The following is an 18694-nucleotide window of genomic DNA, read 5'->3' on the forward strand; positions in this document are numbered from 1 at the left end:
ATCCAAACCCCAACTTTTTCTAAATTTCTGTCAAATTCTGTTTTGCACAGGAGATGCCAATACACCGTGTCATGCTCTGCACTGCATTAAAGCAGAGCACAACGCCTGGTGTTGTGCAATGCCTTTCTGCCAAAAATATACATAAAAGGATGCAATTTAATGAGCAGCTGAAGCCCCCGTAGAAGGAGGGAGAAGAGTAAGCCCATTCCAATGGATAAATAGATTTAACTTTTTTGTTGTTGTTGTTTTGTTTTGTTTGTTTTGCACATCATACCGTTCCCCTAGTTGAAAATCAAGAGCTTATTATCACTCGGAGCCTGGCAGCAGCTCATTGTGCGGTGACCTGGGATCAGCAGCAGGCTTGGATTCCTGACCTTTAGTGAAAGCTGAGGTCGGAGGATATTGTGGATGTGATTGACTAAATCCCATCAGGGGAAGCATTTGGTTGTAGCATCCCCTCTGTGGGTCACAGTGGGATGGCACAGGCAGCAGGATATTTGGGGAATGCACTAATTTCAACCCGGTACACTAAGGGGAAGGAATGGTGTTTCATAGCACCGCTGAATGCTAAAAAAGGGTGAAAATTCACACTGCATAATGTATTTGTAATTGTGCTTAAGGCAACGAGAAGAGAGAAATTCAAGAAACAAATCTGACATACGGAGTAGGCCTCTGTGGATGCTGGAGGAGCAGTTACATCTCCTCCAGATTTATTGCACTGAGTAGCAGAGCTTCACAACAGAGTGGATCCGCTGCGTCTTCCTTGGCCCATCACAGGGATTTCCCCAAACTATTATATAAATTGTTATGGAGACTAGTTTTGTGGTGAGAAGTCATCCCCTTTCTGTTCCCCAGCTGGCTGACCACATAGGCAACACCTTTTACGTGCAGCAGAGGGGCCTGTACTGCTTCTCCACATTTTATAACCCTTGCAGTGAAAGCTAGACTTCCATTCACAGGAGATTTTTTTTTTTCCACTGCACACATCATAAAAGCAAGTAAAGTGATAAAAGCAAGGAGACCTGAAGTTACAGTGTGTGGCAGGGCGTATTCTCTATTCTTTCACCAACAGGCATCATCAAATGACATTTAGTTTTACTGAGTATTGCAAAACACACTGTTGCTTCCTCTAAGACCCGAAGCTGGCATCCTTTCAGCATTGCAGCACCTGGAATACGATGTGCATATACAGACAGACTTATGTATGCAGACAGATGTGACACCAGAGACCTCATGGCTCCTATACATACAGTAAGCTAGAATAACAGAGACAAGTTATGAGGATTTTAAATTCATAACTGTATTCTCATTTGGTTACAGCTACTTGACCTCTCATTTAAGTCACTTACCTGTTAGCAACAGTTCTGCAGTTCCCAACGTTTGCTAGGAAGCAGAGCCAGAACCTTACCGACTGGCTTAAATCCGCAGGAAAGCTCCACTGAAAAGCCCCAATTCTGACTTGACTTACGTTGATGTAGTGATGGTGGATGTCCACAAAGTCTGTGTTCAGACTGACTCTGGCACAAATAACTGAAATCTAAATCCTCAGTGATCTTAAACATGCTCGTTCTACACTGCTCTTCAGCTTTATATTGCAAATTATTTAAAATAAGCCCACTATTATGTCTCCAATACTACTAATTTCTACTATTGCAATGCTACTCTTATCAAGGGGCTGGCACTTTCCAAAGGTGATCTAAGAAATAAAAAAAGAAAGAGAAAGTGACAAAAAGGAAGAAAAGATCTTGAAAAGAGGAAAATGAAGCATGTCTAAGAAAACTACACTTCCAGTAACATCAAGTTACCCTCCAGAGAGATGTATAAGTAGAAGATATTACATGGGTGAACAGTAAATATCACATTTCTTTTTACAAGCATGTTTCTGCATTTTATTATGTCTTGACTGGCAGATCTATAAATTTTGAATATCCAGTCTAAGAAAGGACAGGCTTAGGATCCACAGGCTGTATTCTCCATGGATCTAAACGGTCAGTAGCATTTTGTTATTCCATAACAGATTGATTAATTAGTGAGCTATGTCCATATCCAGAAAATTTAATATGTATATTCATGAGCAAGTGAAAGAAATTAATAAATACTCTACTTATATTTAGGAATTTAGTTCTAGAAAAATAATTAGTAGTAGTAACGTAATTTAGGTTAAAAATTACTGTGCAAGTTATTTGATTCCCAGGCTTAAGAGATCCATGTTAAAGTCCTATTTAAAATAGGTTTTCTGGGAAAACAGTTCCAGAAAAGTTTTTCCGAAGTGCAGCTGCAGATGTGCTGCTCTGACATACTCTCCACCTACTAACGTTGCTGGCTGCCTGCAGGCTCGCCATGGGGCAGAAGCCCGACCAAGGACCGCTTCTGCACTTCACCTTGGCAACACAAAGGCTTCAGCCCCCGCTGCGGATGGCTGGTGTATTGGCAGTGCTGGGCAGCACCCCAGTTCCACCTGCATCAATGCACCCTGCTTCAGTAACCCCCCACAGTGAGCATCCTTTCTGCTGTATGTATGTATGTATCTAACTATATATCTACAGCTCTGCTGTGAAGTCCAGCGCTCCTTTGGGAAAGGTAAGGAATACCATAAACTACTCGCCATCAGCAGTTGTGTGTAATCATGGCATCAGATAGCTCACAGGGCTCTTCCCACCACCCAGTTTCCATATGGCACTTCGTGGCATATACTTAGGGGGGTGTGAATAGACGCAGCCCCAGAAGCTACAGACAGAACCTACTTGGGTAACTCTGGGTTATCTGACCTCCTTATAAAGTATTTTGCTGCTGCTGTCAGCCAGCAATATGTTATTTCCTGAAGTATAATCCCGGTAAGTAGTATTTCTGGATCATCTACCGAAGTGTTGGTCAATGTTGAGTGATTGATTGAGCTTATGACATGACTTTTACAGACAGCACTTTCAGGACTGATACAAACACATGGGGCTTGCTTGTTATTTTGTGGTAAAGAAAAACACTCGGAGATGGGAAGTGGAATTTCCGGCAGCTGGGAGTCTTCAGTAATTTGACATTAGACTATTTTTGTTTGATGGTAGAAGACAGGTCTGATGAAACCTGACATACCGTTTACAATTATAATTAATATCATCCGCGTGTTAAAGGGGAAAACCTCACTAACTCATCATTGTAATTTCATTGCAAGATACATTTACTATAGCCATGTTTTGCTCAAGCGAAGTACCCTTGTGCTAAAAGGAATAGTTTTCTCTGATACAAACTGCCAAGATAAAACAACCTGAAGGAATGCTCACTGCCTTTGAGAGCGTATTTATTTAGACCTGGCCAAACTGGACCTACCTTGCTGTCACATATTAAAATTGTAGGCAAAGGTTACGTGCAGCCAGGAACACCATCAAGATGGCAAGTTTGGAGCAGGGAAGAAAACATCTTACTTCCCAAATGCTGTTTGCAATAGAGTTGTTTCATTCTTCAGGGGTAAATCAAAGACCTGCGCGTGAGCAGCATCTCTCTGCTGTAAATTCCAGCATGAATAATTTCCCACGTATCGAGCCTAGTATTTTACATCGCTGATCTTAAAGTCCTTGTAAAGAAAGGATTCAATTTTGAAGCCTAAATTGAGACTATTCTGGTAAAATCATATAACACTTAGGCACTTAAACGTACTATAAAGTATATGGGGGGAACAAGGCCCCTGAGAATAGGGCCAAACCCAGTGCCACAGTGGAAGAGCAGAAGCCTAAGTCGAGCCAATGAGGAAATAATAAAGACATGGTTGAATCTTAAATCCTGCCCTTAAGAATGATGTTCCTGTCTTTCCTGCTCAGGATCCACTGTCCAAAACCATTTCCTGATCTCTTTTGGTACAGGAGGAAAGGGTTTATGTTCTTCCTTTTGAAGCTGGCAAACTGCATTGGTGCACACTCGGATCACAGGGTGGGAACACTCCAGGTGGAGGTCGGGGATCCAGGTTTAATTCCCTCCTGTTGGAAAGTGCTGTTACAACCAGAGACAGTAACTGACTTGGAAAGAAAATCTTAAGTGTCACTTGCCTAAAAAAAAGGGGGAGATGGGGATGGAAGGCTGTGGACAAAGAAAGCACGTGCCTTTATATCCTGATGATTATCGCCAATTATCCTGATGATTATTGCCAAAGAATGGTTTGACATTTCACAGCAGAAAACTACTGGATAAAACAGTCCTTGGCAGAGGGACACCAAGCCCTCAGAAGGTCCTTCCCCAAGGTATGTACCCACCTGTGAAGCTCCTGTAGGTCTCTTTCCGGCATTTAAATCTGTTTTTCTTTCTGCACAGCAGCACAACTTCAGCAGGAAAACTGGAAATTGTCCTTATTCTATGCAAAATAAACTAAAGTTTGAGGGGAGAGGCCGTACATCTACCAGGGGTGCCTGGTGCATTTCAATTCCCGATGTCAAAGCTGCTCAGCTCAGATCTGCTGCTTGCCAGGCAAGGACTCTCAGGAGGAGTTACTGTGTCAAAGACAGACCTTCCTGCCTCTTCCTGTGTTTTAAAAGAGGGTGGCTGCTGCTGGTGCATTTTCTAAAGGAGACCATGGTAGTTGGAGGTGCAAACATCTTCTGAAACGAGTCCCCCCAAGAGGGCCCTGCTTACCCCAGCCCACCGTTACCTTGGCTGCGCGGGGTGTGTTGCTCTGCTCATCCTCATCAAAATGGGGCTCATTCTGTATCAGCCCAGAATCAGACCCAAACCACAGGGTTTGGGAAAGGACTTTATATGTGCTCGGCAGAGCAGGAGTACCAGGATTTTTATGGCTAAATTCCCCGTTTATCTGGACTAGGGCTACACAGTGCTGATTTTCAGAAATGCAAAAATATTTACAGCTGACGTATCTCAGTAGATCAAAGGAAGCTGTTACTGCTTAGCATTTCTGGCCTGTAATCTGCATTAATGTCTGTGCTCTTTCCAGATTTATCTTAATGTTAATGAAAACACTGCATTTTCCCCAAAGCACCAGAGATCTGGAGAAGAAGTTGGGATAAAATTTTCCAGCAATGTCAACTGGCTCTCTTAATGCGGCTACGAGACAGGCAGGTGGTGGGTTACAAACCATAATGATCTGACACCTTTTCTTTGCAGAAGGTGTCACAAAGGTACACCAAAGTGCTGCAGCTGAACCTATTTTACATTGTAAAAGTGCAAACGAATTGGCAAATCCTTACAGCTGGGTGGATGCTACAGAACTTGTTTGTGTTTTAACATGCAAGTACAAAGGTGTTGTTGGCCTTGCTCCTACCATTAGCATGTCACCTATTTGAACACACAAGCTGAGGCTAAACCAGCCCAAGAGGTGAGCCTGCAGCCCCCACCACCCTCTCCCTCCCTGCAAGCACTTGCTGTGGCACAGGATGCTGGTATCTAACAGCCCAGCACGGTAACTGACTTGGTGACAATATCAAATACTCAAATACCTGTTTTTGAGCATAAAAAAAAAGAGGGGGAAAAATTATCTAATCAATATAGAAAATCTAATGAGGTATATCCCACAAACAGAAACAGCGTTTAATTGCTCGCTTCTTATTGTCTGGTCAGCTCTTAACATGCTCTTAAGACAGAGAGGATATACCAGGATTCATCATGAGAGTCTGAGACCACACTGTAATGTAATGCAAAGCAGAAGTGTGGCAGCTTTTACTGATTCTTGAGATCTAGGTGTGCAAAATACGTCACTGACAGACAAGGCATCAAGGACTGAGAAAAGAGAATTTCATTTCAGCGGGAGGTATTCTTAGTGAAAATGAAAGCTGTTCTTCTAGACATGGCATTAGAGATACAGAGAATCTGTAAATTGAGTATTTCGATACCTATCCACCCCTAATTTTAAGCATTTTTAAAAAATGAAATAAAGAAAAATGAAGGAAAGCTCTTTTGCTGTATTCAGAACAATCAAACACCATGGGACTGGACAGCTTAGGGAACTGTTAATGGGATACAGAGTATTTCAAGGTCACTGGTTCAACTCTAGCTCAGGTTAGTAGTAATTGGAAGTCATTATTACTTGATGGCTGTTCAGTAGTTTAAGTGACATGGGTTGGTGGTCTTAATGTAGCATCAAGCGAACACCTGTCTAAACCACACACACACAAAAGGAGTCTCTATTGATGTCTATTTAGTACTTTTGATCAGGAAGAAATAAAGATAAAATATTAAATAAATAAATCCAAATAATTAATAAACAATCCATGTCACATACTTTTTCAAATATGTCATCAACATATCAAAGCTGGCATTATCCTGGTAGGCACTACCCAAGAGGCTTTCTCCTCAATTTGGTACCAGAGGCAACTGCACTTGAAATGCCTTATTATAAAACAAGGTTGAACATCAACCAAACCAGTAATTAATGAATTAGATCTTACATTGGTCAATCCAGTCACAAATACACTAACCTTTCAAGCACAGGGCAAAATTACATTCATGGGTATAAAGAAGGATGAATGATTACCCGATGATAATTTAGAGGAAAGTGTTGTGCAATGTATTTGGGATTTATGATAATTCAGTAATAATAACAGACTTTGGGCGAAACAGTGTGCTTTGAATTTTGTTCACTGTATTATGTCAAAAATCTTGGACAGAGATATGTAGTCCATAAAACTTAAATAAAGGATTTCATTGATTTTGAAATTCATTCAGCTCCCCCTGAAAAATCTTATTGTCTCTCTCTGGGTTTTATGATTCTACTTTTATGAATCAAACTTACTGAAATTTTGAATTTATTCAGACTTTCAATGTGCCCAACCATATGAAAAGCCAAAATAATTTCTCCCAAATAATGCCGATTACTCTCAGTACTTAACTGGTATTTATTTAGTCTGAGCTATTGCTGGAGGAAATGATTGAAGTGGATAGGGTTCCAAATGGACAAAGTATTTCACATTATCTGCTGAAAATCCATTTTTGTGGGTAATCTTTACTATTTCCTTTACATGCAATTATTCCTCTCAGTATTAATCAGACAATTTTCCAAAGGTGTAGTCGTGAAATTGGTCTGGCTCCATGCCTAATCCAATATATGTTTCTTAGCAAACGTATATCCAAAGATACATGTTTACTAGGCAACTGCATTTTGGTAGAATGACAGTTGTATGCAGGAGTCCAGCTATACAAACAGATATTTTGTCGATGGAGAACTCATTGCTATGCAAGAAATTTTTAACTTTGTGCTTAACATGTTTTGGGTGAAAAAACAAACCAGAGGTAGACTATTTTCCTAAGCAATTCTGCACTGCACGTGCCATGTTTGGGATATGTCGGTGACTCAGTGCTTTAAATAAAAACATAAGGCACTGTTTCACTGTTTCATACTGCTATACTTGGGTAAAAAAGAAAACATCTCTGCAAAGTCATACTAACACCAATCTACTACAGCAACAACTGTCGGTGAGAAAACTTCCCTAAGGGTACAGGAGTAAAGGGTTCATTCATCAGGAACTGAACGATTAGAAACTGAGGGTGTCCAAGGGATAATACATAATAACTCTGCTGAGACAATAACCCACATTTAAATCAAAACCGGAAAAAAATCTGAACTCACATTAACAGCATTTCTGCGTTCTATAATATCTGATGCTTCTCAGTCTTACCCAGAAATTCCTGAACTACTTTTTGTAGGATTTTCAAGTTAAATTTGTAGACTAAAGAGCCTAAACTAATCCACAGGGTGGTATCACCAATACAGGTTTCTACTGAAAGTACATTTAAACCAGAGGTTTGTAGATATAAGCTTTTCATGAGCATCTGGTCTTCTGAATGTGTGTCTGAACAGACCCCCGCTCCGCAGCCCTCGAGACTACAGAAAAACCTGGTCTCATCACACAGCAAGCCCTTGTGTGGCCTGAGACGTACTGCAGTAAGGACATGTGAAGCAGCTCAGAAGGAGTATTTATCAGTTTGGAAATAGGATGAAATCAAGTTCTTTCTGCTTACTGATGTGCATGGTCCTTTCAAGGCAGGGCAGTGCTAGGGGGACTCGTGGCATCACTCAGATGAACAAGAGCTTGCAGGATCAGGTCCAAACCCACTCCGCTTTTCTGATACAGACCTACGTCATGTAGACGTTTTCATCAAAGCATATTTCTACTATCTATGTGTTTATAAATGCAGTACATGCTTTTATAACTTACGGTTAAGAATCAAGTAGCTGATGCAACTGATTTCTCCCCCTCGCTCCTGCATTTTGAAATATTATTTTGCTCTTAATTTTCAGCCTCCTCCGCCTCCTCCTTTCTCTCTCTCTCTCTCTCTCTCGCTTTTTTTTTATTTTTGTTGGTGACCACAACTGTAGTTTCAGTAAATAAAGCTAGTGCTTGATAATGTGGAACGGCCAGGAGCTTAACTCTGCCCTTGGAGATCGCTTACATCAAACCAGCAATCAAAAAGTGGTGCAGATAAAATTTGTCATCAGGGATTTCCTACAAAAGAATTACAGTGGAGAAATAGCCTGATCGATACTATGGATTTTCACTGCAGGGGCTGATAGTCCAATTGCTGTGAAACACTCACACAGATAAAAGGGCATGGCTGCCACTTTGTTACAGACTGCTGACTCAGCGCAAAGCCTGTCAGGTATTTATAGGCCAAAGTGATACAGAATTATCACCTTGCAGTGCCCAGCTCTTGTTAGTTCTAAGATTGCCTCCCTTTATGGGATTGCTAAATGCAGGTGAATGGAAAAATGATGGCTAACAGCTGTCAAAATGCAACAGAATGAAGTACTTAAATCTTTTTTTATCCATTAAAAGGGTAACAACCAAACATATATCATAGTGCAGGCGCTGTAATGATATTTGGGGCCAGTAAACTAGGGGTTATAAACAATGTACATCTGATCAAAATGGTAAGGAAAATACAAAAGGGAAAAAAAGCAATAATAAAATTTCTTCTTGTTACTTTACAATATGTGGGTTGGCATTTACTTTGCTGCTTTTTGACGGGATCTCCAGGCCCCTGATCAAGGCTGCTAGGACCAGCCTCCCAGCTCCATCAATACCATCATAATTTTATACCCCATATACCGCAGGGAAAATTGCTTTAAGAAGTCATTGGGATGACTCCAGGAACTCTTCTTCATTGTTCTAAGCCAGTATTTTACACCATCGCTAAGGTAAAATGCTGATAGATATCTAATATTAACCAACAGCATTAAGGGCTCATTGACTTCAAGGACTGTTTCACACACAGACACTTACAGGACCAGACCATGATGAAGGCAAAAGAAATACACTCATCTTTTTTGTCCAACAGGTAGCATAAAGCATCTCTGTCCCGGCACACACTCTGTGATTGACTGTTCTCAGCTGTGAATTATTTCACTGCTAGTACCAGCCTGAATGTGTTCCGTAGCGGTGGTAACGAAGGCGGCAGGCACTACCTTTCCTTTTATCACTCTGTATACTACAACACGTATTTATTTTTGGAGATCGTATACAATGAGAGATTGGTTTTGACTGCATAAGGGTAATATTTGGAAGGTCATACAAAAAGCTGTAGAGCCTAGTAATATAAAAAGAGACAGGATGTTTGATTACGAGGATCTGCACAGACTTTGCCTTATCTATAGCCTCCTGGTGTTTTTCATACAGGAACTGGTGATGGAGTCCATAAGAAGGATTTTGCAGCTTAAAACCGGGTCGACAACTAGTTCAAATACATTTTTTACGTATGCTTTCTTAGCAGGGACAGAGCCAAGTTGGGCTTTAGTACCTATGATTTTTTTATACTGTAACGGCACTTAGAAGCATACATTAGGAGTCTGTTTTGCTAGATAATGAATAACCTCACAGTCCATCTCCCAGAAAACTTAACATCCAGTTAAATCATTTTTTCCTAACATTGCCTTGCAAAATCATGACATCCTCAGCATAACACCTAGTCTTGTATCACCACATTCATCATTTTGAGAATATTTCTTTTACTTGTAAATACACGACATGTCTTGGTATGTGAGCAAACCGAAGTTTACCCTTGTAGCACTCTCAGAATTCATTACATATATGTAAGGAAACGAGCACCAATTTCCAAAGGGGGGCGGGGGTGAAAGAAGTGGAGGCATTTGCTTTTATTAACTTAGGTTTATCTTCAGTTATACAAGGCTTCATATATGGCCAGATTGTAGGAGCCAAACTATGTTTGTTATTTAATTAAAATGAAACCAGAGCTTGACTCTTCCTGAAACATGGATGGAGGGGCATCTGATCTAACACAATCCCAGGCGAGTGACGTGGAGTAAAATAAACCAAGCTGGCTGGGCACCTGCATCTAGATTCATCTCACCTAAAAGATGTCCGGGCTATGCTGGTCATCTAGACCCCCCCCTTGACAGTTGATGGAAATAGGTGCATGCGAGAGGGGGGAAGCCCTGGCCTGTACTTAGGACAGGTGAGATGAAGTATAGATTGATCTGTATCTCTCTCATCCTATGCCTGTTTGCCCTGTTGGGTGAGATGCGTTATCCCAGTTCCTTAGAAGACGTTAACAGATCCATCATGAATAATGTTTTGAAGAGCTTGGTTTTGTTGGCTTTTTTTTTTTTTTTCTCTCCCCATTAATACTGGTTTTAAAACCATCTTAGGTGTTTTGAAGAAACACAAATAGGAGGATTAAAAAGCTTAAATTTTTTTAATGTCTGAGAAGGTCGTGGCCCCAAGTAGCTGAAATTCAGAGGAGTTTATGTACCTAATGCTTTAGACGTCATTTAATAACAGCTTTAAACTAAAGGAAGAAATACTACACAACCCCCCGAGAACAATATTATTCAAAATAGCACAAAGAACCTGGACTTAGGTATTATCGGAAGAAGTTTTCAGTAAGTTTAATCATTATGGTTACTGCAGAATCTTTGGAGTGAAAATGCACAGAGTTCAAATTACAATACTAAAATATAATGCAAAGTACTGATCTAAATAATAATTTGATTGCCAGTAAGAAAAGTTGCAGGTTTCTAAACCAACATTTTTCCTAACCAGGGACAAGCCACACCTTTCTCCGCGCTCCGTAGGGAAATTACTGTAGCACTTGTCTGAACTGCCTGGTGCTGGTGGAATCATAGCTGCTCTCATCACAGCGTTGTTGGATGGAAGTTTACTGTCACTAGCAATAAGCAGTAGATAAAAGGAAGGAGGGGGGGTGATAAGAAAACAGAAGGGAAAAATAGAAGCTAAAAAATTCACCAGAGGTGAAAAAAAAGGGGGAAAAAAAAGAGAAGATATACATAAACTAGTTGTTTTTGTCTTTCTGGTTGCTATGATGTGCACAAAGGAAATAGACTGAATAAAATCACATCTCAGGAACACCAACATAAATTTCCCCTTGCTTTGACAAGTACGTAATTTTGTGCAGTGATGCTCTTCACGTCTGGAGAGTTATGAGGCAATTTCATTCCCATCTGACAAATTTACAAAGAAACATTAGAGAGAAGGGATTAGAAAAGCGAGAAATCTTTATAGACTTTTTCCTCAGGCTGTATTTTCCTTCCATCTTTTGGGTCTTCCTTGAGGAATATGTATGAGTGACTCATTCTGTATGAACGCCATAACCGAAACACTTAGCAGATAAGCATAACATGAAATGTGCTTTAAATCAACTAATTGTATTTACATTATCTGGGAGGGCTGATCCTGATTGGCTAAAGTTGGTAAAAATTTGCTATTGTGCATTTTCAAGATAACAATTTAAAACGGGGTTGGGGGGTGGGGGGGAAGCTGAAATATTAGCTACATAACTTTGCAGAAAAGTCCATGTCAGAAAAATAATTTGCACTTGCAAAGCACTTCTCAGCTTAGAGCTCTGATTGACCTCTTTGCCATAATTATGGTCTCATGGAGACGAATAATATTTTACACATTGGGAAACTGAGGTAGATGAAATGATCTCCTAAATTCACAAAGAAAATAGATGTCACCAGAAAACAGGACAGGGAGGGACCAGTCGGGCTGAGCTCACTCTTCTGTATAGCAAACAGCTTTTCCAGCAACACCGAGCTCTGTAACTGGAGAGAACATCTCCTCCATACAGACCACCAGATACTTGCCAGCACATGTTGATGCACTTTATACTACTAAAAAAACAAATGCAAGGATGAGATGAGGAGAGAGCAAGGTGTTGTTAATGCCTTGCCAACATCCGTGAAAGGCCAGGGAATTCCTTAGTTTTTGTGGCTGCACTATTACAGCTATTTCTGCCAAAAAAAAAAAAAAAAAAAAAAAGAAGATAAAAAAAAGGCTGGTTCAGCCTTCTCTTTGCTGACAGTGGAAAATTCTGGCACAGATTATTCTAGAAATAAATGATAATAAGAAATGCTTTAAAGGCTTTGCTTTCTCCTGCAAGGTTTTTAAAAAACAGCCACGGCTCGTTTTAGTTATACTGCTGAACGTACTTAAGCTGAGCTGATATATGGCTACTACAGGATATCAGTATTTTATGTTCTATGAGTAATCAGTATTTTTTTCCCCCCTTCATTTTTTAATATCGAAACGTTGGTACTGATTGTTCATTATTGTTGTAACATCCAAGGAACTTCCACCTAGCATAACCTGGGCCCTGCTAGTCCAGATCTTTTGTTTCTGTGCAGTTTTGCACGGGTCCCCTTCTAAGGTCATTTCAAGTTCTGGATGATGGTACTTCCCTCCTCCTTTTATTAATGAAAATTATATGATGGTGCTCGGAAGTTCCAAAACATATTCCTTTCTTGGCACAAGGATGAAATATAATAAAATGCAGATGCTTTCTGATACAGAGCACAGATGAAAATGTTTTATAACCACGACTTATGGAGAGAGGAAAGCACAGGGGACACGGTTCCTAGGGCCCTGGTTGAAAGCCCCAAAGCAATCACTGCAATATCTGCAATATGACAGAAGAAAGTCAGGGAGGGGTATTTATTATCTTTTTTCATGGGACCCAGGTGGACCTCCTGGCAGCCATGTTTATGACTCAGGATCCATTTTAAAATAGTGAACCATAATAAATGGAAACTCAGATGTGTAACTGTGCTGGATTTTAACATGTTTCGAGTTTTATTGTCTCTGCATTTGCAATCATTTTTTGCACGAAGCATACCATTTCATAATAACTTTCAACTACGCTGCTTCACCCTTTGTATTTACTTCATCTGACACATCCCCTTCCCCTCCTCGTGTTTTGACAATTCCATGGACTGGTTAAAAAGTTCTGTTATGAGCCTTCTGTACCACTTAAGGAGTCAAAGGGAGACGTGAAAGCCGTACCTTCTTTTCTAATTAATGGACAGATGATAAAGGAAGCATTTCCTATGCTTTCTTTAAAAAGAAAGTTTAATAATTCACTTGTCTGGACAAGATATTCTCTTGGCGTTTCAGATAGATGTGGAAGCAGAAATGTTTGCTATTCCCTGCCCTTGATGCACAGTTTAGATATTCCTTTCCCTAAGCCAAATAAACTTTGGGCACATACCCTTAAACCTAGAGAGAATTATCAGCAGCTGTTAAACAGTGGGGCTGTCTTTTTGGTATTGACTAAACCCACTGAAATTCACCCCTAAAAATAATACAAAGAAAGAGCGGTGGGTCCAAACCAAGAAGGCTGTAATCTCATCAGCCCGCGACCTTCCAGAAGTTCAGAGATTTTTTGGGTGAAGGATTTTGGTTCCAGTCTGTTGTTGCTAGTGGAGATGGAACCTCTAAACTCAGCTCAAGACCGAAACTTGACATAATTAAGCAATTGTTTAGGTGGCAGCTTGTGCCTGGCTGTGCAGCCTGTTCAGAGGTGGTCCCAAGAGTACGGCTGCTTATCTGAACATTTTCTTTGTGTAAGAGACAAAAATCTTGTGAGAAAAGGCATTGTTGCTAACATTTCTAATGCGCTTTGGAGAGAAGATGACCACAAATACAGATGAATTCAAAAATATTTTGGCTTTTTTTTGGCTTCAGCCCAATCCAGAAATCATAAATATAGAAAAATACAGAAATGTAGTTAACACATATAGCAAAGTCAAGTGAGTTTAAGGTCTTATTTATTCTGACCAAGTTCTTTCTATTATTAGCAAGAAACAATTTAACTGACTCCCCTGAGCAACTACAGGACTTTCTCCAAATGCCTGAGCAAATTCCCCCATTACACCTGCTCTTGCTTCGCAGTGGAATTGAGAGCATGAAGACATCAGCCAAAGGCATTCAGCATTTGGGGGAACTTGGTGATTGTCCCAAGGCTGGGTTTAAGAGTGCATAAAGCCACGCTTCCACCCTTCCCTCAGACACAGCATATGGCGTAGCCCTACACGTTCACTCCTCTGAGCAGCGTATGGTCCTGTTATTCTGCAGATCATAATTTAACACTTTGCACTGGAAAGCTCTCCACTCAATCCTACAGAATGACATGCTAAATCAGGAAAGTTCACACCATAGTTTGCATAACAAATAATTTCCACAACTTGAAGGAATTCCACTGAAAACATCATATCTTCTTCTAAATATTTTAGGTAGGGTTATCAAGAAGTGCATCTCTGTGGAGAACATCGTAAATGCTGCTGCACTTAACATGTTTGTACGGTTCTTATGACTGCGTGAGTCTGCTTGGCTGACAGCTGGCTGTGTGCAAGATATCTTAAATATAAAATTAAATATATAAATTTATATATATAAAATATATAAGCAAAAATTTATAACTAACCTCTTTGAAAACTTAATGCCTACCTAGCTCTCTTTGAAAATGAGTAGCTTGAAATGGAGAGGGATAATCTATTTAAAAATCATTTTTGAAAAATTTAAGAAAAAAATTCTTTAGTTTTTTTTCCTTTTCTGTATGTGTGAGACATTTAAGCAAAACTAATTTCATAGTAAAGGAGGTAGAAATAAAAAAGTAATATTTGAATTATTTTGATCATGATGATCCCAATTGTTTTGAAAGTAAATTATATTTGAAAGTCTCTCCAGAACGTACTTAAAAATTCACAGGAATGCCATTAAAATACAGCATTAATTAACATCCACTTTTATAAAGTGCTTCTAATATTGTGTAAACAAGCAAGAGTTGAAAAGCTTATTTTTAACTTCTATCTGCATATGCAGTGTGATCATAGTGAGTTACAAAAATACCCAAATAGCACTGGGAAATGAATTTTCACAGTTTGTTTCTGGTTGAAGACACACCAAAGTACCTGTCTTTAATTTGAGTAGCTGTGAACAAAAGGTACTTGCCAGCTTGCTTAGCATCGTATTTATATGCTCATGTCAGTTCAGCCATGGGTGGAATACTGATGTGTCAATATTTGTTAGCCAAAATGATAATAAGCAACTGACTTGAAATAAGTTAAAACAATCAGAAGCAATTGTGCAGCATATCAGGTTAAATCTGACCATGTCATATTTTCTCTCTTCAAAAATAAAGCCAGTGGGATGGCATGATAAATAGTCCACTTTCAACACAGCAGAATTGCTGCAGGACTAGTATCTGAGGTGTGACACATTTAACCACCTGACAGACGTCCACCGCCTCTATTGCCATCATGGACCAAGTGAAGGAGAGCTCCAGTGCGGCTGTCTCGGGACAGACAACCTAGGGATAGATAGATGTATCCAGCCTAGGTTTAAATATAGAACGGAGAGCAACATTAAAACCCTTGAAAACTCAGTTTTACTAGTTGAGATCCTAATGTTTATGACTTAACTTTCAATCATTTAATCATTAATTTAATCATTAATTATTCAATAACCAATGATGGTTAAGTTCACCTTGATTTTACTTGTAACATCTTGATTTTGGTACCTGAAATCTAAGACAAAATTTTATAAATGTTAAATTCTGTTCTGGTGTGAAATTAATCTGACATCAGAGGCAAAGTCTGTGGAAGGATTTTGGATAAGACAAAGAAACTTGGATGATTTAGGGAAAAAAATTCCTTTCCCTCTCCCTCGTCTTGTTATATATATAATTTTTAAATTTAGCCATCTCTCGTATTCCAGATTACTTCTGTAGGTTTACATTCCATGTGTGTACAGAGCTTGGCCTAGCGTTGTATTAGGCATGTAATCATTTCGTATACAGCACCAGGTCAACAATTACTGGAAGAAAAGCAAAAATTACCCTATGACTATTCTAAATTCCTCACAAGATACTCTGCATTTCATTACTATGCTGGAGAACAAGCTATAGTGGGGAGCTATATATTTCCCACTGGAAAATGTGCTGGGAATGTCACAGAAACCTGTTTGCCAAGATCCCTACAACACTGAATGTTGTTTTTTGGGTTCAGCTGAGTTCACGCATGGGCTCTGAATATGTAAGTCTCTAAAGCTTTATAAATACAAAGAGAGGCTTCCTAAATTTCCCTCTCTGTCCAGATGTCACTGTCACATCCTGAGTTACACCGATATGGAAAGGAAAGGACTACTGAAGGGTCAGGACCCGCAGGCATCCATGACAGATCTTTAATCCAGAAGACCCACAAAGCATCTGCTTCACAGCTGCTATAAACTCTGTGCTGCGAAATCCTTATCAATAACAAGCATCAATAAATGCCAAAAAGCAGGAAACTGTTAGGTACCACAAGGATAAAGCAGGAGAGTTCAGGGCAGTTCACAATCCCCAAATCCTATAAGAACAGCAGGGAACTTATGGGAAATCTTTACCCTTAAGACATATGTTGTTTAAGAATTAAAAACATTTTTTCCCCTTCCTTTTCTTTAAAGAGAGGAATTGTTGAACTGGTCATTTTTAGTATTTCCTGGAAACAGTTATTGGTGCCCACATGCACCTATTATGGTGGTAGTAGGAGTAACATTTTGGTTGTAATGCTCCACAGATACAAGAAATATGCAGTTTGTAGGCAGGGGTAATACCCTTTATTAGATCAGCTGATTAGACTGGCAAAAGACAGACAAACCTTCTGAAAGACAAGCCCTTCTTCAGACTTTAAATGTAATGGACATCTTGAAGACACTATTATAAAAGCTCAATATGATGCTTTAAAGCACTCCTCGTTTGTAAGATCGCTCAAGGACTCCTTCAGAAGCTGCAAGTCTTCAAAAGTGATCCAGGAAATGCTAAAGTACTCTGTACATTTCAAAGGCTAAAGAAAATCTTCCTGTTGTAAACGAACAATAGGAAATGATTTTGCTTTTTTTGGCTGAACACCTTCCAAGTTGCATGTTTGGATGATTACCCTTCTCCATTTTAAACGGTAATGTTTACTGAGCGTTTACAAAGAAATAGCAGTCTGCTGAGAGCTGGGTTTGCTTTTGTGAAACGTTCAAATAACTAGTATCAGGAATTGTTCAAATAATTAATGTCAGGAAGAATGGCTCACAGGTATATTAGAAGTTCAGCATCCACAAATGATCCTAAGTAATGGCTGTGATGCAGCCCAGGAATTTAAAGGTGGAAGGAAGAATGCTTAGCATGTCTCTGATTTTGACCCAGGCTAGTCCCTACAGTAATAAAATCACTGTCCGTTCTGTGTGGTTGTTTCTGACCTGTGCAGTGCAGCGGGGCATTGGTGCTGGGTTCCCCCCTGCAGACTCCCCATGATGAGAGAAGGGGTGGTAGAGAAGCCATTTGGCAGCACCATGTCACGGAAGAATATCTGTGTGCAGATAGAAACTCCCACTTGCTAATTTAAATTAGCTTTCAGTAGCTTTTGTATCACCAAAACAGCACAAAATGTATTTACCCCAAGCTCATGCCCTAAAACTTTGTATGCCAACTAAGAATGCTAAATGAACTGAAACCTTGGACGTGCTGCGGGAAGCGTAATCAGCAGACAGAATGTTCTGACCTTGAATTTTACATTCTTCTCCATCTCTCTAATTTTTCTGCACCATCTTTTCTTATTTCCAAACCAGGCTAAAGTACATGGCTGCCAGTTCAGACTTGTAGGTTTTTTTTGCCAGTGATCTTGGTGTGTAACCTCTGGACACGTCATTTATTCTTCTCAGTCCTGAGTATATCTCACCTAGTAGTAAGTACACTAACACTCGCTTATTCAACAGAGGAGTCACAAAGTTAGCACATGTATAAAGAGATCCAAAACAGGAAAATCTAAAGGAAATGCAAAGTGATACCACATTTCTCATTTAAAATTAGTGGGCGACAAATTGCTCATCAGATTGTACAATTTGGGTTGCTCTTGCTTGCTTGCTAATTAACCAGTCTGACATGTTTCCTCCCTCTTGCATCCGCCCTGCCTCTGAGCTAATCAGGGTTCAAATGACAGCATCACTTATCCCAGGACACATTCCAATAATTAAGGTTTGGAGGACATCTTGCAAACTCCATCATCTACCAATACGACTTTCTCTCCCTCTACTGCTGCGTATCTGACATGTGACAAGACAAAGCCCTGCTCTCATATACATAACAGCAGGATGCTTTCCCACCTTTTAATGGCTGACTGAATTTCTTCCCCAGCAACTCTGACAGTATGAAAGTGCACTGTAAAAACGACTGTGTCTTGAAAAGTGAAACCTCACAGTCTTTGGACTTGGGAACAAAAAAGCAAAAAAAAAAAAAAAGCAAAAAACCCACGTTGTTATAGGCTGCATCTATCGCTAGATACTCTTCTATAGAAATTTTTAGTGTAGGTATGCATGATCCCATAAGCTACGTTTTAGTGCCTACTCTTTTCCTCACTGCTACATTGCTTCATTTGATTTCCATGAATAAAAGCACATTTTGGCTTTGTGTAGGAAAGGAAGGAAGC

The sequence above is a fragment of the Falco biarmicus genome, chromosome 10, assembly GCF_023638135.1.
Source record: "Falco biarmicus isolate bFalBia1 chromosome 10, bFalBia1.pri, whole genome shotgun sequence".
NCBI classification, from domain to species: Eukaryota; Metazoa; Chordata; class Aves; order Falconiformes; family Falconidae; genus Falco; species Falco biarmicus.